A 22,216-nucleotide genomic window follows, 5' to 3' on the forward strand; every position below is an offset into this window, starting at 1 on the left:
TTTATTTTGCAATACAATTCAGTTCTACATATCAGCCACGGATTCCCTTGTTCTCCCCCCCTCCCGTCCCCCTCACCTTCCCCCCACCCCCCCCCCCCCCCCATTCCCATCTCCTCCAGGGCAAAGCCTTCCCCACAGACTGAGGTCAACCTGGTAGACTCAGTCCAGGTAGGTCTAGTCCCCTCCTCCCAGGCCGAGCCAAACAATCCTGCATAGGCCCCAGGTTTCAAACAGCCAACTCATGCAATGAGCACAAGATCTGGTCCCACTGCCTGGATGCCTCCCAAACAGATCAAACCAATCAACTGTCTCACCCATTCGGAGGGCCTGATCCAGTGGGGACCCCTCAGCCATTGGTTCATAGTTCATGTATTTTTTAACCCTAAAGAAAGGATGTTTGACAAATATGTGAGAAACATACACACTGAGTCAATTCAAGTATTTTAATAAAAATAATCGTTCATAAAGTCTGCATTTAGGCTTTTATGAATAAGACATTATATACAAAAAATGAAACAACTGATTGTAAGAACCATTATGGCATAATACTCAAATTGGCAACTCACTGATACTTTGTTCCCATAAACTTCTTCAGTGCCCTAGAGAAATAATGACCAAAGTGGAACCCCATGAGCAGAGTTTCAACTCCCCACAAGGCATCCAGTTTCTGCATTAAGACAGGAAGAGAAGAAGAAGCACACTGTGTATACAGCGATTCTTACTTTCAGATGGCAGCCACCCTGCTTCCGTTTTGTTACTGAAGTAAGAGGTGTTTTTGGTAGTGAATATTGTTTACCTATTACCCTAGCAGGAAAATAACGCTCCTGTAGCACTATACTAGACAGGGACTAAGAAAGAAAGTATATTATTTATGGACTCAGTCCATGCATATATTAAGTTTAGAGTTCTAGTTGTCTCTTATTTTTATTGAGTTATCAAAGCTCACAGTTTGGAGGTACAATTAACAAAAGATTGAATTATTTTGCATATAAATATAGAGATATTTTCTAATTTTATACTTTCAAAATGGTTGAGGAGGAAAGATGGAAAATGAGCTCCTCAGAATGAAGATTTCATTTATAATTTTCAAGTGTCAATTGCTAATTCTTTATGACATGTTGTTGCATATTGATTGAATCAAAACCTCTATAACAGTATTTTACTACTATATGCAAGGCTTTAATATACAGATATTATTAGTTTGCTGCTTATATGTGGCTAATTTTTGCAAAGTAAAGGTGTCATCATAATTTCTCTTTTACTTGTGCCAGTTGTACACAGAGAAGAAAACTCAATGAAGCAGAAGTCCTAGTAAGGCACAAACAGTATGGACAGTTCCTGATTTTACTATATCCTGTACTAGTTTCTGAGTGGTGTATGGCTGAGAAATAAGGGACAATCATGCCGGTGAGATTGCTGATATTCTAATGAATAGTGATGTAGGGCAAGAAAAATAGAAACACTTAAGTTATTTAGCAGGAACATTTCTCAGTAAGAGAAACAATAAATATATGGTGACTTTAGTTAAGGATTACCTGAAATCAGACAATTATTGTAGACTAAATATGAAGAGTTCTCCATATGTTAGTACATGGCTTTTCCAAGCAGTGGTAGTGTTTGCAAAGATTGTCCACCCTTTACATGGTGAAGCCTTGGCCTCAGGAGGGAGATCAGATAAGGCCTCTTGAGATTTTATTACCCAGGCCCAATCCTTTGTCACTTCTGTTTCCGGACTGTTGTGCCAATGTGACAAACTAATTTCCTGTTCTTGCAGTCATACCTTCTTTACCTTGAGGACATTTATTCCTTAGAACTATAAACCAAAAGAAGTTTCTTTCTTTACAAAGTTTCTTATTGCAATAAAAGTCAGAGATAAACTGATCTTTAAGGAGTTTTTGGAAAAGGATTTACATCTTACACAAAATTTCTAATATGTGGGAAGGGCATGAGATCTTTCATAGGACATCAAAGAGCAATACATATATCATCAGAATAGGGAAACCACAATAAACTCAAGGCCACATATCAGGAAGAGGGTAGAGGTATGTTTTCTTCAATCTGGTACCATTTTAAAAAGGAATAACAGTGTTTTCTTGTAATATTATAAGCCTGACAATTTTTTAACTAAAGCATTGATTTATGATAATTCAACTACTCAAAGTAATTACAAGAAAACTGATGTATCTCAGTGTCTGTATATTCTCCCATAAGTTAAATATCTATATATAATATTGCACTTATAGGATGTCTTAATTATAAGGCATACAAAAATAAATAAAATCTTGAAATTTATACATGTACACACAATTTCATTACATCTGAAGAACCAAAGCACCCCCATTTCAAGCAAGCCCCTCACCTCAGCTTGAAACAGGCCTGAGTTGCAAAATTCTCAGAGCTGTTGACATAGGTCAAAGGACAAATTAACCATAGAATGCCCCAGTGCTAGAGATGGTCAAAGTACAAAGTCAGGATGTTTGAAGGACTATCTGGTAGCAATTGATTAACCACAGAATGCCCCAATGCCGGAGGTATTCTATAAATTTTAACAAACAACCAGTCAAAACTACAAAGTAAGATAACACAGAAGTTCTGAAAAATCTCTAAAACTTGAGCCAATCAGAATTGTATGCATACTCACACCCCTAAATGATGTAACCTTGTGGTTTTTGCCTTTTAAAACTGAGCTTGCAGAGGGGCAGACACCTCCTCTAGCCTCTGCTGTGTTGGGGTGCTCGACCAAGGTTCCTGCCTCTGCTTGAATTGAAATAAACCTTGCTTTTGCATTTTGGTGAGTTCATGTCTCTGAGGGTCTCCCGCCCAGGGCACAACACATCCTCTTGCCACATGTTGGCAGAGTCTGTCTCATCCTTTCCCACTATATCTTATTAACATCTAAAAGAAATTGTGCATGTGTGGTTTTGCATATTATCCAGCAGATGGAAGTTGTCAAAATTATGCAAACTTGTACTTTTCTTTCCCTTTGATTGTAAATGATTTTAGCAGTTTAGTTAGTATCTGTTTTGTGAAATAGAGGAGTTAATTTGTGTGATCAAATGTTCATGATACTTTTTCATGATTAAAAAAAATCTGCCTGAGAGATCCATGAGGTTGTAATAAAAATACAGATGAAAGTTGAACATAACTATCATACAATTCTGGAGTTCGGCATCATTACTAGATCTGTGCTTACCTGAGCTGAAATGTTGTATCTCTGTTAGTGTTTAATCTCTAGTCTATTCCTATGGACAAAACAACAAACACTAGAATGAAGACTTAGAAGCAAAGCGTTGGAAAACAAAACTAGGTGTTGTCTTGAGTTGTGAATAATTATGTGGTGTTAGCTATACTTGTATCTAGATCTTCAAAACAGCTCCTATGTTCGGGCATGTAAAAGTTAGATAATTAAAACTTAGATAATTGGGAACATTGAAAAGAGCAGTGCATGGTGGCACATGCCTATAATCTCAGCAGCACACAGAAGCATAAGCAGAGGGTTCACTGCAAATTGAAAGCCAGCCAAATCAACATAGTGAATGCCATGGCTACATAGTGAGACTGGATTCAGACTTAAGTATACATTTAATCCTAAATTTAAAACTATGTATTTTAATTTGACAGAATGTAACTATCTTACTTCCGATCTAGTCTTATAATCCTTTTACCTTAACCCTCAGTTTATCTGCTTCTAACTCCAAAGAACATGAATTATTTGGCCTTAGTTCCAGGACACAAGAACCTTTAGGACTGCTTATTTAGTTCTGTGTGAATGATGTTTGCTTTTATTGAAACTGATTATAACTTCTTTGAATGATTTCTTCCAAATTAGTCCTGCAAACACAGTGGTACCTAACTCAATTAGGTCTTGTCTCACCTCCACTCTATCGGTGTACCCTCCCAAGGCCTTTCATCTGGTTATAGTATTTATTTAGTTATCATACAGCTTGTATATGTATAGTACATGTTAAAACCTCATTTGGTAATTGCCTGTTTCCTCATGTCAGACAGGCTGTCTCCAGTTAATCCAAGGAAGAACAATTGTATGTCAGAGACAAAAGGAACTTGAAGAGGCCAACTCTGATACAGAAGACTCAGAGATAATTCTGAAACTTGCTTTTAATTTTTTAGGTGGCTTACTAGCCCACTACATTATGAAGCAGCCACTTTGAAGATTTTAAGACTCTGAGGATTTATCAGTATCTTTAGGTATTATCTTAATTTTGGTTGGTTTTTTTTTTCCCCTAGAACTAAACTTTCCTTTACACGTTGGCTTCTCAATTCAAAGCTAGCCTTGTTGACTTGCTGCATTTTTTTTTTGCAAGGATAAAAGTGGCATTTCTTTAATTATTCCTTGTTTTAAAGCTTTCAGACATGCCAGGCAGTGGTGGCGCATGCCTTTAATCCCAGCACTCAGGAGGCAGAACAGATCGGATCTCTGTGAGTTCGAGGCCATCCTGGGCTACCAAGTGAGTTCCAGGGAAGGCACAATGCTACACAGAGAAAACCTGTCTTAAAAAGCAAGCAAACAAACAAACAAACAAACAAATAAATAAATAAAATTAAGCTTTCAAACCCCTTGCCCTCCTAGTCTTCATCACTGTCTGACATTCTCCATCCTGTCCATTTCTCCCATTGCCTGATTTTCTCTAATACTGTGTGACCAAGCTTGCTTCTGAATATCTACATGGGTTGCCAAGTTTGTCTCTGTCTCATATCAAGTCAAGAAACTCCTCTGGGACTTTGTGAAGATGATTTAAGTCTCTTTTGCTCATGCCATTAACTATTAGAATTCAGTCCAAATGTTTCCAGTTGTTTTGGTGGGGTTTTTAACCTTGTTATTTCAATGACTTCATCCATCTACTTGTGACTCTGAGTTTTCATTCTGTCAGATGGTATATTATGACTTCCTGACAACTTTGTTCTATACACATTCATCAGGCACAGACATTGTATCTTCATCATTGTAGAGAAAGCTTGCAATGGACAATGCTGGCAAACAAATCAAAATACCAGTAAAATAAAAAAAAACACTCTAAAACAAAAAAGAAAATGGTAAATTAAATGAAAAATAAAATTTATGGTCTCAATAAGCAAAATAAATTCTTATAGTAAGTTTTATTACCATTAAAATGAAAACAAAACCCTGCTCATATTCTATCACTTTCTATAAGTGAATATTTATGAGTAGCTTCATACTGTTATAAACAAGCAAATCTATCTAATGAACTAAAGGAAGTCGGAGGAAATATTTGATGAAAGAGGCACCAAAATGAAGTTGTCCTTTGTAGTTTCACTTCTTTCACAACATGAAAATAATTATTTTTATGAGTGCTTTGCCTACATATATACATATATATGCATATATGTATATGCAGCACTTTTGTGCCTCTTGTTCCCATAGAGGACAGAAAAGGGTATTGAATTATCTGGAATTGTACTTCCAGATGACTCAGTCATCATGTGCATGCTGGGAATTAAGTCAGGAAATAAGTCTGTAGAAGAACAACAGATGCCCTCAACCATTAAGCTGTCTTTCTAGGCCCATCATTTACAAATATATCACAACTCTCTGTCTCTGATTTTTTCTACCTATTCTTTAGAACTCCTTACCTATGTCTTTGTTTCTTTCCTCTATACATAGTTAATTGAATACATACTTATTTAGGAATTGTGATGTAAGTAAAATAGAAGCATATCTTTCAGAAGATCTTAGACATCTTTTGTATTTTATGTTCATAAACATATAAACCCTTTTTGTCATGTATTTTTATAAAAATAGCTTCTTAAAATATTCTTCTCTTATATATTACATCCCAAATGCAGTTTTCCCTCCCTTTTCTCCAAGTCCCGCTCCCCATTACACTCCCCCATTTCCCTTCAGAAAGGCGCAGGCCTCCCAGTGGTATAAAGCAAATATGCATATCAAGCTACAATGAGACTAGGTACATCTCTCATATTAAGGCTGTATGAGACAACCCAGTAGAAGGAAAGGGTCCCAAAGGAAGGCAAAAGGGTTAGAGATAGTCCCTGCTCCTACTGTTAGTAGTCCATAGGAAAACCAAGCTACACAATGATAACATATATGTGGAGAACCTAGGTCACACCCATACAGGCCCCCTGATTATCTGTTCAGTAGCAATGAGTCCCTATGAGCCCAGATTATAGATCCTGAGGGTTGTGTTCTCCTTGTGTCCTTTACCCCTTTGGCTTCTACAATCCTGCTGCCTGTGTTCTGCAAAACTCTCTGAGTTCCACCATAATGTTTGGCTGTGGGTTTCTGCATATGCTTTCCTCAGTAGCTGGATGAAGCCTCTCGGATGACCATTATGCTAGGCTCTGATCTGTGAGTATAACAGAATATTATTAGGAATCATTTCATTGACTTTTTTTCACTCATATTTCGTTTTATCCTAGATCTCAGGCCTATCCAGACTCTGGTTCCTGGCACCCTACACAGTACCAGACACAGGCTCCCTTTTGTGGGAACTCTCCTGGCATTAGTCTCAATTTGGACAGCTCATTGGCTGGCCACTACCACAAGATTTTTTTAATAGCTTAAAAACAAACAATTCTGATCTATTTTGTTTTTGACTATTTCAAGACTGAGCCCTTGATATCAGATGATAAAAACGTTAAGTTGATATGCTACTTTTTCCAAAAAGTTCAGAATTGGAGTTGATTTTATTACCTCTTCTCATAAGGGGCTTGAGAAGCACTGTGTGACATTTCCTAATGAAGCACTATGATTATGGTTTGTTTAAAGGTGGTGTGTCAATTAGGCTTCCGTTGTAATGATGACTGACCTAAGATAAACTTGTCACAGTATTATCAGTCTATGTTGAGACAGAAGTGTGTGTCAAGGAAAGAATCTGCTGTCTCTTGCTAATCAGGAAGCATAAAAGATAACAGAAAGAATGGACTGAGGACAAGCTATGCCATTCACAGCCACAGCTCCAGCAACCTACTTTCTTCCTTCAATTACATCTGACCTTCAGCATCTGTAATGGGGACCAGGCCTTTAACAACTGCATCTAGAGGAAGTTTCAGATATAGCGAAAAATATAAGAACCATTACATATCTTTCCATCTGTGTCTTAAAAGGAAGTTTGATGTTGAGGGCATTCATTAATTTTTGCTGAGTATTATCTACTTAATAACATTACTATTTGCTCTATACACAGATATTTTAGGAGTATTTAAAATGTGGCAACTGACTTTTAGTCATCATCAGTGCATTCATTGTTGTGTAAGAAGCGTAAAAAATCTCGTGAAATGTTTAATCTTAACCAATTTTGTACATTGAAGACATAGATTAACTTATCTATAGCTTTAATTTGTATAGTGCTCAAATAATAGTGAATACTATTGACATATACATTACAGTGTAAGCTGTTCAGTCTTTCTGCTCATTTCTAGGTAGTTTAACCACTCAAGTAATCTTGAATACTAAACTTATAACATGTTTTTCATTTTTTATAAGTTTACTACTAATTCTGATTAAACTTTAATGTAAAAATCTCAAACTTATTTGGTAGCTTATACATATTGAGACTGTTGAAGCATCATGAAGTCTCCTAGAATTATTTTGAATTATTTTATAGGTTCAATTCTGATTCCATATTTTAACATAATTAATTTTTAAACATCATATTCCATTTTTCCAAAGTGTACACAGCTTAGTTTGAGATAGAATTTATTTTTTAATGGAAGATCTTGCTATTTCATGAAAAATGTGGGAGAACACTCATTAACAAGGTACAATAGGCCGTGCGGTGGTGGCGCACGCCTTTAATCCCAGCACTCGGGAGGCAGAGCCAGGCAGATCGCTGTGAGTTCGAGGCCAGCCTGGGCTACCAAGTGAGTTCCAGGAAAGGCGCAAAGCTACACAGAGAAACCCTGTCTCGAAAAACCAAAAAAAAAAAAAAACAAACAAACAACAACAAAAAAACAAGGTACAATAACCTTAAAATTACCCTCTATACAGACTACTCAAGCTAGAAAACCATGTTAAAATTCAATAAATTCTCACTTGATTCTGTACACCAAGAAAAAGCGGAATGAAGTTTATCAGTTCACCTTAAACATATTGATTATTAAGTTTTAACAAGTTCAGAGTGACTTTCAGAGAATGAAAAAAAACATGGCAGCATGATCATCCTGAAAATATACATCTTTAAAAAAAATACCAACACTGCTCTTTAAGGAACACCATTTCATGATATTATTGTAAATCCACCTAATACAGTGACATAATTTAGAGACTCTCCTTCCCATGTGTCTCTTGTTTTAAGGAAGTTAAATCTTTGTTGATAATAAGGAGAGGGATATAAGAATTAGTTTGAGTTTTTGAAGCCAAAGTCATTTGTACAAAGTGGTTATGTGTGTCAGTATCATGAAATCTCTCTTCCTTGGAAGCAAGAGGAGGTCTGTGAAAAGCATCTGGGAAAGGTGTTTTCCTTTATATCAGTCCAGCTTGGGAACTCTTCTGTTAGTGATGCATGACAATTCTCTCCCAAACAGTGATAATCTTTGTCTGCTAACAATTTTTCAAGAAAATTCTGAGGTTTTGGGAAATGATGAAATGTAATGTAGTTTATTGAATCAGAAATGTCACTATGGACTTATGTATTTGAACACTTGGCCCCAGCATCTGGAGATGCTTAGGAAACTTATGGAACCAGGGAGTTCTTAGAGGAAGTACATTATGGGAGGTGGGCTTTGAATGTTAACAGCCTGTCCATTCCTATCCTCTCTCTGCACACCCTTCCTGTTCTCTCTCCATATATCCTAGCACTTCTGAGATGTGATCTCTCAGCTTTCTACTGCAGCTGCTTGATGCCATAAGTTTCCTACCGTTCTGGATTTCTTGCTTTTGAACCATTTTCCCAAATAACTTCATTTAATAGTTACTTGTCTTTGTGATATTTTATAATATTAAAATAGAAATAACTAATATAAATTGTATTTAAATATACTCCAATAACTAGAAGTACATGATTATTCCAAATGCATACCTTCAGTTGGTTTTGCAGCACCTTCAACTTGCTGTGCCTGGACTGTCCTGTTACCTCCATTTTAGCTGAGTCATTCCTGCTACTGAAATTGCAGGGCCCTATTTATGTTGAGACTCAGGTGTTAGATAAGGTTATTAGACAAACATGTATATGTGGCTTACCTTTCACCCTGACTTTAACTCTTTTATTCTCTTGTTCTCTCTCTCTCAGTATGTATGTGTGTGTGTGTGTGTGTGTGTGTGTGTGTGTGTGAGAGAGAGAGAGAGAGAGAGAGAGAGAGAGAGAGAGAGAGAGAGAGAGAGAGAGAGAGAGAGAGAGAGAGAGATGGTCCCAGGATTTTAGTGCTGAATACAGGGATAATAGTACACGGCTTTAATATTCCCGGTTCCATCTTGCTTTCTCTTCACAATGCTCATTTGTAGCTAGAGTTTTCCTTCCTGGCCCAAAGTCAGGGCAAATCTGTCACCCGGCAGTCTCACAGCCGCTTAGACCCAACCCAGTAAACACAGAGACTTACATTGCTTGCAAACTGTATGGCCATGGCAGGCTTCTTGCTAACTGTTCTTATGTCTTAAATTAATCCATTTCTATAAATCTATACCTTGCCACGTGGCTCGTGGCTTACCAGCATCTTCACATGCTGCTTGTCATGGCAGAGGCTGGCAGTGTCTCCCTCCGCCTTCCTCTTCTCTCAATTCTGTTAGTCCCACCTATACTTCCTGCCTGGCCACTGGCCAATCAGCGTTTTATTTATTGACCAATCAGAGCAACAGATTTGACATACAGACCATCCCACAGCACTCATTCATATTCTTTCTTATGCATCAAAAGTCACAGATTTTTGTTTCACAGAACAATGAATTTTGAGTTGAAAAGACAGTTTAGTTTTAAACCTGCTTATAAGACTTTGTCCCCAGTTAAACAAAATTACACACTAGTCCTCAACAGTCTCTTTTTTGCGTGAAGAAGACACATGCTTCTTAAGTTCTTAAAACTTCTCTGCAACTCCTGCCTCATCTGTAAAATCATTTTGATTCATCTCCACCCTATGCAGAGCCTTCATGTTACACACTTCTCACCAGAGGTTTCTCTTTCTGAGCCTCCAAAGAAGTGGGATGTTTTGGAGAGCGATCAGAGTAGAAGAGTCCATGTTTGTGCTGTTTGTCTTTTCATCCTTCTCATATGAAATTTGGTCCCTGTGACTTGGAAATGTTTTAGTGGTTTGTCTTCCAGAGTCTAGTTCAGTGTAGATAAGCAATAAAAGCTGAGTGTAAAAAAAATACAGACACAATAGCCTGTATATCTGAAGTGAATTTTGAGATTCAACACTGTAGTAAAACACTTCATTTTTTCAATGAGCATGGCACATGGGAATGAGCACTCTTACTTACAGATATGTCCTTGAAATGATGTTCAAAGATTTTAAGCATATGCTCTTAGTTCCTGTGCTTGGGAACTGATTTGCTTTGCATTTTTTGCATGGTCAACATTTATTCTCAAGAAGAAAGTGAAATGAAGGATACTTCAGAGTTTCCAGAGGACTGAGGCTCATGACATTTTTTTCTAGGACATTTTTTTTTCAGAATGAATGTGGTAGTGTTGGAGATTTGTTCTTTAGACAAAATTAATCTTAGAAGAGAGTCTATTTCAAGTCATGGCATTTTTGCCATGTTGCAGTGGTATTTTTGTCAAACATAAATGTCTATTTCAGTGCTGTGAGCATAACTTTATATAGAATGCAAAAGTATGGAACAAGGGAAGGAAATGCTTGCTGCTTTTGTACGACAGTGGTAGCATGCTCTGAATATTTTGCTTGTCCTCACAAATTAGAGGTGAAAACAACATTCTGTGTGCTGAGGAGGATAGAGAATTGTCAGTCTCTTCAGCCAAGTTGGACCACACCAGCAGCTCCATTTTCCACCTGTTGAATCATTTACACCTCCTGCCCACTATTGATGTCCTCTGCTCTAGTTTAGGAAGATTCACTGGACCTCCCTGGCTTATGTTCTTTTTATTCTGCACAGTTAGAGGAGAAATGATCCTAAAACAAAAAAAAACCTTGAAGACAAAAGGGAAGGAGAACTTCTATTCTTCATGCACTTCAACAACCATGGTATTTTATTAAGTACAAATCACGCTCAGCTCTACATCCTGACTCCGTACCTTGCCTTATGAATCTGAGTGAACTAGTTAATCAGATTCAGGACCTCAATGACTTACTTTATGTTATAGGTCAATCATAATGTTAGAGTTGTATCTAAATTCCAGTAAAGACCCACGCTTCCTAAACAATGGTGCTTTTGAGAAGCAGTGGAGTGTTATGTGATGTTTTGTTTGTGTTCTGACAAATAAAGCTTGCTTGGAGTCAGAGGGCTGAGCTAACTACTAGTTAACCATAGAGATCTGGAGGTCTATACAGAGAGGAACAGGAAGTCAAGATGCAGGATGGAGACAGAATCTTGGCCCTTTCGGACTGGAGGAACTGAAGAGGAAGGAAGTGACTGTGACTGTTCTCCTGCTCTTCTGATCTTTCAGGTTTTACCCCAATATCTGACTCCTGGTTTGTATTGATAAGGTTAATTAGATTTATACTTCAGTCGAGGCTTAAGAGTTTGGCCACTACCCTCTTAACAGACTGTGGGATCCTGGTCCTTTTCTCCTTCTTTTTGCATTCTGGCAATCAGCTAAGTAGTTCTGCTCCAGCATGCATTTCCTCAAAAATACATTGCCCCATCACACACCCAAAAATAGGAAAAAGAGTCATGGATCAAATACCTCAAAACATTGAGCCTTAAATGAACCCTTTTTCATAAAATCAGATCACAGATACTTGTGTCAGAAAGCAGATTAACACAAATATCAACATCTGGGAGACTGAATAAGAACCTACAACAACAATAACCAAAAAGATTCTCTAATGCACTGATTCTTACAATGTTTATCAAACATAAGCTTATCAGTTTAGTTCAGTGGTTCCAACACAGGGGTCCCATATCAGATGCCCTACATATCAGATATTTATATTACAATACATAACAGTAGCAAAATTATAGTTATGAAGTAGCAGCAAAATAATTTTGTAGTTGGAGATTATCACATGAAGAACTGTATTAAAGAGTTACAGCATTTGGAAGGTTGAGAACCACTGGTTTAGTATTAAATCTAGAATATAGTTCCTTCTTCTACGGAGATAGATGAGCTGTCATACTAAATTACTAAGTCCTGGAAAATAAAAACACATTGTTTTCTTCATGTCAGGTGATTAAGTCAGAATAGTTATGTAGTATTCATAGTCCTAATCATTGCTATTATGCATGAATACTGACTAATATTAACTGATGTTTAATTTTATGCTCTTTTTTTTTTTTTTTTTTTTTTTTTTTTTTTGGTTTTTCGAAACAGGGTTTCTCTGTGTAGCTTTGCGCCTTTCCTGGAACTCACTCTGTAGCTCAGGCTGGCCTTGAACTCACAGAGATCCGCCTGGTTCTGCCTCCCGAGTGCTGGGATTATAATTTTATGCTCTTTAATAGCATACCTTTAGGATGTTCTTAGATATGTACCAATTATTTATTAGAAAGATTGTTACAAAAATATAGTTGCATTTTTGGTGTGACCTTGAGTTGGAAAGAGTGATAGACTGAACCATAACGATTTGATAACATTTTTCTATTTCAAAATCAAAAGCCTATTTTAACAAGTTGATTTGCATTTTAATTACAAGGTGGTATGTCATAGTGTAAAGAGTTTGAAATTTTTAACTCTGAATAATTATTTTGAAGTCATGATAAATATTTGCAGTAGACAGAAGAGAGATGAAATATATCATATTTCCCACTTTTTAATGGAGAAAGAAGACTAAGTTTGGCTGTTGCTCCCTTTCTTGTGTTCTTCCTCCCATGTTCATGAGAAAAATGAACCAAGTTTGGCAAAAATAAGAAGGGAAGGAAGAAACAAGGGAGGAAGAAAGTGAGGAGAAAGAGAAATGAGAAAAATGCTAAGAATGCTAAAGTTATATTAGTTTACTAGGACTGTGATAGCAAGTACCCAAAATGATGTACTTTAAAACACCAAAAAAATACTTTCTGTAGTTTTTGAAGTTAAAAGTCTGAAGATATAGGGATGGACAGGAGTAAAATCAGTCCCAAATCTCCAGATGAAATTCTCCTTTTCCTTTGTCAGCTTCCTTCAGTCCAGATGTTACTATGTTTGTAAAAGAATCCAGAATTCTCCCAGTTTCTGCCCAGTCTTTACATTTCTCTCATTGTTTGGTGTCTTACAAGGGTATCAATGGTTTTTATTACAGAATGACCATATACTTTTTGTTGAGTTATCCTAACATATCTTTTCTGACCCAATTTCAAAATGTAGATACATTTTGAATTACCAGGGATTAGGATTTGAGCATAAATCTTGGTGAGAGAAATCAACCTATGTGACTGGGAACTTTTTCTAAAAAATTAAGGTAGGTTTTATGAAGAAGGTATAAAGCTTTAAACAGCACAGCTCCTGGTTCAATGCAACACATACTGTTAGTTGCTTTTCCAGAAGCCAGAATACCTTACAAAATAAATTAGATTAGTCATACCCCAAGACTTCCCAATACACTGACAATGAATGTACCATAGAGAAAAATTCTGTGTGAATGAATGTTTGTATTCATTAAAGCCCATGCATCCCAAGGCAGGATGATGATTTGAACCATTTATTTCTTTGTATCTTTAAAATAAAATTAATTTAAAAGCCTTTTCCTAAAGGCAACTTTGAGAACCTAATGGAGGCTATAAAACAGACATTGCTGACAACAGACCCCGATAGAAACACAGACACCATGAAAGAAATAAAACAATAGCAGAATTACAGCAGAGGAAGGAAGGGAATTTTTCCACCTCACACCTGGATAACAATAAATCTCTATAGGTAAATACATTAGAAATATATTGTCTTTTTAATACTTTCTGTCCAATTTTGATGGCAAGAGAATTGTAATATCCAAAAGTACATGTACATGGTATTTTTTCAATAACAATAAGAACAGAAGAAAAATGGAATGACACAAATTATTGTATTGAATTTGTTCCGGCAAATTTTCATTTTTATCTTTAACTTGCTCCTTAGATCACATTGAGAATTAAAGAGTACCAAATCATCTCTGCAGCAAAGCATGCTTGCTTCTCTGCAATTCAAAGAAACTGTGAAGAGCTTCTCATAAAAAAAAAAAATAGGTCGTACCTGTATGAAACTAAGAAATGCAGAAATCATTGTAGGGATAAAATGAGCCAACAGAGACTTCAGTGCATTTCTGCAACTATCAGAATCAGGGAAGGTTGTCTAACACATAAACATGCCTCCATGAGATATAAAACCCTGGTGTTCTTGTAATGTCCTCCCGTTTTTCTCTGTTCAACAACCAGTACTAGGTATTCCTCTGGCTGCCCCTACCTTTGCACTCATCACCTTTGTACATCCTTTGAGGGTTGAAATGGCTAGAAAAGAGATGCATATGTTGTAAATGCTGCAAAATATCCATTACTCTCCAAAATTTTCATTTTTGGTGTCTTGTTTCTCTAAATTTATTCTGAAGATCTCGTGGCTTTACAAATGCCATTCTTTCTTGGTACATTATTGGTAATATTTAGCACAAACATATCATGATGACATTGTGACATTCCATCAAGTCAGAAAAAAACGGTCTTTTTTTTTTTTAACAGTTCTCACGAACTTACTTTATACTTTTCATGTCCTCAAACACTGTGGAATGATGTGCTAAATTCTATTACAATATTGTGTTATGTTATCATTTATTTTTTGTTATCATTACCTTTTTAAAGACTTAAATGCAAGTCATACAATTCACATGTGTATCTTTGCTGCAAAGCATAGAGTCTCACAAAGACCATGCACATAAATAGTGGCAAATGTAATGAATTTCAACAAAGAATGAAGTGTGATATGATAAACAATGGACGGATTTAACAATATGAAAAACTTCTTATCAAGTATGGCCAGGTTGACCTTCTGCTACATTATGGTCAATTTTTCATACTTAAATTTTTATTCTGTATGTTTGTACACAGAACCTGTATTGTATTTATCCAATGACCATAGTAGATACTTTCACTAATATAAAACATAAAATATTTGGCTTCAAATTTTCAAAAAGCTGTTATGCCTAAAGATTATGTTTGTTTGAAGTTTTTTTTTCCATTCTTCAACCAGAGAAAATACAAGCCTACTACAAAAGAGAAGAGAGAGCATTATAGACATTGTTACAGGCTATAAATATATCTATCTGAATGTGAGACTAACACCCCATGGCTGATTTCAATCAGCAAGCACCATAACTTCAAAACCATGTTTGTTATTAGCTAATTGCTTTTAACCTTCCCAACTGTGTATGCCTGTTTCTATTTCATTACTGTTCTTTGATTTATATTGTAAGCTTATGATACTTTGTTCTAAGGCTTATATCTTTGGGGAAATGTGGTTGAGCAACTTCAGTCCTTAGCTGTCTTACAATCAGTTTTTGCATTTTCAGAAGCTGTTTTCCTAAGGACAGTTAAAAAGGAAATAGGAGAGAGAGAGAGAAAGAGAGAGAGAGAGAGAGAGAGAGAGAGAGAGAGAGAGAGAGAGAGAGAGAGAGAGAGAGAGAGGTTACCAATTCATAAATACCTGTAGCTTCTTATACAGATAGGTATTTTTTTTTCAGATAGGTATTTTTAAAATACTGAGAGTGACTCTTCAGACTTTGCAAATGGATTCTCTGTTCTCGTGTTCTACCATTGCATGTCCTGAGAACACAGCTATAGCTGACACTATTGGTGGGAGAAAACAGTACAGAATAATCAGACTTCTTTTTCCTGCAATAGTCACTGTGGTCACGTCTCCTCTAAGAAAGATTAGAGTTAAAATATAATTTGTCATGAATCTCTAAACAACTCTGCACTGATGAATACATGTTAGATGGAAGGATTCAAGCATTCCTATTAATTTTGGTCACAGGTAACAGAATCATTTCTACTCTTAATAATATTATTTTCTAAGTTTAATTTATTCATTCATACAACATGAGATTGAGTGAACTCTCTCTACCAGTGATCCAAAAAATTAACATTTTAAAATTTCTGACTTTCATGGCCATTTGTTTTCAAGTAAAAGTGTTTTAAATAGCCAGTTCTGGGCTAGGAACATAGCACAGTGGAATGGTTGATCATATGCTTAGCATACACAGGCCCCTAATTTCAGTCTCTAACACACATGCACACACACACACACACACACACACACACACACACACACACACACACTCACACACACACAAAAACCCTCAAGATAAATATGTAACTAATTAGTCAATTCTATTTGTGAGTAACCAGAATTTTTTTCTATTTTTCTAGCCAAGTTATTACTTTTTCTCTTTCCTACAATTGTATAACTTTCATACAGAATATATTTTACAATTCAGATCCAGAGTACTGAGTGAAAATCCTTGGAAAATCCTATCAAAATTGACATGCTGGGAGAACAATGTAGAAGCAATATCTAAATGATACAAATTCTTGCACTTTGACAGCATCTCACATAATAATCTTGTCTGAGATTGTGAATTAAGAGGAAGGTGTCTAAACATTATCAACTCTTATATGGCAACTGAAAATGAGCATATATATGTTTCCAGAATAGAAAGTGATTGAGGTATATGTACATTTCTTTCTTTAGTATTTTAATTCAAGGTAAATGGAAGTCCTTTGGCTTAACAACTTTTAAAATTAAGTGTTTATTTTAATAATATATACTATGCCTTTTGTTTAAGCATAGTCCCAATCCCTAATAAAAAAAAAATGTATTCTTTTGTTTGGGTTGCTTCCTTTAATGACTTGTGACCTTAAATATTTTAAATAAAAGGCTGCTATATTTATAAAAACAATAGGCAAATATCTATTAAATGTTTGCAGAATAGATATCTATGAGGAAAATAATTGACTTTCACCCCTGAAGCTCAAAAAGTTTCACATCAAACTACAGAGAATTACAGAAGTACCTACAGGAGCAAATCCTGAGGGAATGCTGCTCCTTTGCATAAATTTCTCCCTGGCTTCATTTATCAGACTCATTAACTCAATGGCATCTCTACCAAGGAACATGATGGACAGTCTCCCTAGACGCTGCATTTCTATGTTCCCCCCTGGGAAGAAAACGGACAGTGAGCACAAGGCCAAACATTGAAAAAATATAATGGAAAAATGGAGCTGTTTGAATTTGGTATTGGAAAAATTTTGTGAGGAGTTAGTTTGAATCTGAAACCATGATATTGTTAATTTGACTGCATGGTTGGGAAATGGCAATATCATTTAATGATCTCTAGTGATATTAGAAAGTATTTCAAAATGGGTATTAGCAATTTCAATCAAGTATATAAATGGTGAACTCTTCAAACATGTCATGTGCAGACAATTGAATAATTATCTAAATACTTTTAATGTGAATTTTATATCTACTTCCCACTCACAACAGAACAAATTCCAAATGAACTAAAGACAAAAAAGTACAAAATTTAACAACTTACTTATTTAGAAATTAAGTAAGGATGTCAGAAAAGAGCCTTATTATCTTTATTAAAAAAGACACAAATAACAATTAGACTTTTAGAGAAAAGCTTGATCAATTTGTTAAAGATGTATAAAAACTTTCAGAATATCAAACAATGCCTATATATACAAAGTTAACTCATGAAACTTGAAACTAATATGACATAGCTCAGAATTATAGGCTTCTTTTCAGGTGAAACATTAGATGGGGACAGAAACCTATGAAAGGAACTAATTTTTATGTGATTGCAATATGGCAACTAGTACAAAAAACCTTATAAAAGAAAAATGTATATTAACAAATCACAGCAGTTTTCAAATGAATTTAAAGGTATTTTATAATCAAAATAGTTTCTCCTTTGCACATATGTTTCTGGGTTTGTTAAGAAATATTACAATGTGAAAAAGAGACATTCTCCTTGTACCAGGAAGATGGCAGCTGCTGTGATACTTAAGTAGGAGTTAAATTTACATTTTGGAACTAGGTTCTTAAATTATAAAGCAGATTATAAGCATGCCTAGAGCCCTCTTCTTTTATTACAGTATCCTTACATAGAAGCCATCGTGATTCTGATGGCAGAGATTAGCTTGAGTAGGTGGCACTGAGTTAATTCACATACCCGTTGCCCCGGGATACCTAAATTTAAGCTGCCTATTCTTTCTTGGGGCAAGAAATAAAAATAAAGTGTGCCATTTTCTTGATGCTGTGCATTTCAAAACCTAAGCTTTGTCTATTTCTTCCATTTATTCACATTCTTCTCTATAAAAGAGGTTTCATACTGCTAACTTTGGTGGAGCATCAAGGAAGTTGGGGAGTTTGTTGAACACAGCTTTGGAGTTAATGCACTGAGTGAGTACATTCTTGAATAGGATGTGTAGGGACTTCCAGTTCATTCATTCAGTTCAAATCATTCAGAGGCATAGCACTCAGAAATCACCAGTGGCATACAAACAGGTCTGCATACTCCTCATCACGACCCTGAGAATAGGAACTGGAGCTGTATATGAATAACCTGCTTATTGAGACGTATTTATAAAGGGGTAATTCCTTTTCCAATTCTAAGGGAAATAAAGACAAATGTCAGTGTTACGTCTTGTATTGACTTGTATGTTGTAACCAAATATACAAGGTGATATCTCCAAAGAAAAATGTTTCCAGATACAGAGAGCACATTTTTGCATCTACTCTAATTTCTCCCTCAGAGATTTGCTTAATTTAAAATATTAATTAGAAGTTTTTGAGTGGGTTCATGTTTATAAATAAGGTTCATCACAAATACAAAGGATTTATTAGCTAATGTCTCTCCCAACATCCTTGGTTTAGTGTCACTAACCAATACAAAAGGAGGTAACTAATTGTATTTTGCCATTTACCAATTCAAATAGGTTGAAGAGTTAAAGCTGTAACTTGCCAATATCGTGTTGAGTTTAAATCAGCATGCACTTTGCACTCCAAGTATTTTCTAGAAAAAAAAAAAAAAAAAAAAAAACTATCCAAAGGAAATTCTCTTGTGCTCTCTGGCAACTTGTGATTAAGTAAAGCAAAACACGGAAAACATCCTCTGAAGCTGCCTGGCCTTTTGTGAGGAGCTGTTTTCAGCACTGTTAACCGGTTTGCACTTGTGTGATCAGCAATTGCAGCAGTGCCGCATACAATAGATTCAAATGACAGATGTGTGTGTAAAACAGAGCTTGGAGTGTCTCTTCCTGTGCCCTGCTCTTAAAACGCTCTCCCAGGGCTCCCTGTCTCCACAGCAACAGCATCACTGTGATGCTGCTGAAGTGTGTTTTGAAAGCCGCTTCTACCTGAGAAGGTAGCACATGACGGAAATGCCTGCATTACTGCTTATGTCAGATTAATTTTCTTTTGAAAAGTACGCCTTGCTTATTACTGATTAGAAATATGTATTATTTCTTTCATTCTTCTCCTCCATCTTTTTCCTCCAAGGCTGGATCCAGAGGACAAACATTTGAAAGGCAAAAAAAAAAAAATGTATCTTCTCTTTTGACTTCAGAAGCCACATATTATTATGTTCAGTTTTATCTATTAGAGAAGACAAGCACAAGTTATACCCAAGAGAAGTCCAAAAAAGAAGCTCATGGCTCTCTTCCTTGTAAGTGCTATTGCATGACTGTAAAACATGAGCAACTTTTACAGCTTTCCATTAGGAAATGCAATCTGTCAGTGAAAATAAATGTTTGTCTTTCTATAACCATGTACACTGGCTATTCATTTCTTTGTTGTTTTAGTACTATTTACTGATTTCTAGTATCTTTGATATGTTCCCACTCTGTTGAAAAGCGCCATCGTCCAAGATTAGATGCTAATGTAAAAATCAAAAGAAACAGTGCATTTACTTTCTGTTGGAGAGGCAAGTGCAATGTACAAAGAACTGCAGTGGGAACTAGAACACGCCAGCTCTCAATGTAGGGTGCAGAAGCCAGGCTTGCCTTTATTTATATGCTTCTCTAAGACACACAAATCCAACACTGTCATGCCCAGGGAGGGACACACTTGAATCCAATGGTTTCATGCCCAATGATCAAGATACTGGGATGTTGAGTGATAGCTCATTTGTTCCTCAAAAATTCTTTCAAATTTTAAGAAATGAAAAAATTAAAATAAAAACCTATTGCTTTTAAATTTTAATAAGTATGTAAAAGTAAAATATATTAGTGATTGAAATTTTAATGGAATTGTATTATTTTAAAAGGCATCTTTTCTTTGTGTTAGATATTGACATAGTAAGCAGTTGAAAGGAGTGTAAGTGATCAAGCAATATTTTAGTACAGTTTTGTTTATTGGCAACAAAATCATCATAAGCAAATGAAAACAAATTCATAGTTTTATTTGTTGTATTTTGCCAGTGTACAAATTATTCCAATATACATAGCTAAAAATGAGAGTCGCCTGTCATCTCTCACACTGTTAGTTATTACCTTCTGCAGTCTTAGGATTTCAAATACAGTTTGCTGAACAGTTGAAGAGTTTCTGTTTTAGATCTTTTAGGAAGTTACTAGTAGGTGTATTCTGGATCTGCATGTCTCTGAAGAATTCATTGGCGCTGGAGGATATGTTCTTAAATTAAACATTGACAAATTCATTCCACACATTTTCCTCCATGCTTGAAATATCACATATTAGATTCTCTTCCTGTATTGTATATCTTTACAAGATGGCAAGTGGCCTCTCTCCTAAGCATTGATCAGAAAGACCAAGGCTGAGATTAGAATATCTCCTATGATCCAATTTGGCAGTAACACGGCCTTAGTATTGCCCTGTTTTATCTCTGGGTAAGACAAGATTTTCCAGAGAGTTAGAATCAATAAGAAGAAATTGAAAGATAGATGAATACATAGAACAGCTGAGTGGTTTTGCAAGGGAAAGTCGTTCAGATAATTATGAAGACTGAGGAAACTTACCATATGCTGCCTCCAAGTTGGAGAAACAAGCAAAACCATAATACCTCTCAGTTCAGGTCTAGAGGTATCAAACTTAGGAAGCTCATGATATACCTCAGTTCAAGGCTGGAAGCCTGAAAAACAAGTGACTTATCATTCAATTTAAAAGCTGAAAGAAAAAGAGCATGGTGTTCTGATATTTGGAAAGAAAGGTGAAAATTACTATTGCTCCATAACAGAAAGAACAAATTCATATTTCCTTTATTGTTCTGTTTCACTACACCTTCAGTCAATTTGATGGAGCTACCTGCATTGATGACAGATGTCCATTGCTTTAAAAAAAAACATTTTTTTCCAGGAGAAATTCTCAAAAATATACCAGAAATACTGTCACCAAATATCTACATGACTCTGATTGCAGTCAAGTTTTCACCTAAAATAGTCTAGCAGTTAGTCACACATAGCTACTCCCTCTAATGTGAAAAGAACTAGACAATTCTACCAAATCATTGGATTTGGAGTATGGCTGTTCCTATGAATACTTAGATATTGGAAGTCATGTGACATCAATGCTTAAAGCCTGCCTTGTGATATTCTGCTTTCATTTGAATTCTTCTGTTACAAGTAGCTAACTACATGATCTTTCATAAACTACATACAATTTTTCTTTCTTGATTTCTTCATTTAATATCAGTAGATATAAAAAAATAAAACAAATTGTAGCTGATGACACAATCATTGTCTGTTATTGATTTCTACATGGATAAATTGAATCTCTGCAGGTGTGTGAAGCCTATGTCTCTTCTGCAATCTATACTCCTTAGATTGGAAATGTTTATTAATGTCAATATAACCACTCACATTTTAATAAACATTTCTTTGACATTCAAAAGACAAGGTTAGTAACACATCTCTTGTTTTAGGTAGAAATACTTCTGTTCCAATGCTATAAGGAAAAACTAACATTTATAAAAATGCATATTAATACTATTCCCTAGAGTTGACTCAGTGCATACATTTTGAAGAAAAAAATTACCTTGACTAGTTTCTGGTAAGCTCTTGAAAAATACAAGATTCACTCAAAATGTGGATTTCTATTCAATTTGTGGGTCTAATAACTACCAGTGTTTTCTGTACCATGCCACAATGTGTCTGCAAAGGTAAAAGTTCAATATTCTATGTGTGCCACAGAATTACTCAAGAATGAGCAATTGC

At 35.7% G+C, this 22,216-nt stretch overlaps 1 pseudogene; it reads right to left on the reverse strand.

Annotated features, from left to right (window-relative positions):
• Positions 1–9,820: 9,820 nt before the first annotated feature.
• LOC128102760 (uncharacterized) lies at positions 9,821–9,956 on the reverse strand (annotated as a pseudogene).
• Between the last annotated feature and the right edge of the window lie 12,260 nt (positions 9,957–22,216).

The sequence above is a fragment of the Peromyscus californicus genome, unplaced genomic scaffold (assembly GCF_007827085.1).
Source record: "Peromyscus californicus insignis strain IS unplaced genomic scaffold, ASM782708v3 Scaffold_7__1_contigs__length_154581171, whole genome shotgun sequence".
In the NCBI taxonomy this organism is placed as follows: Eukaryota; Metazoa; Chordata; class Mammalia; order Rodentia; family Cricetidae; genus Peromyscus; species Peromyscus californicus.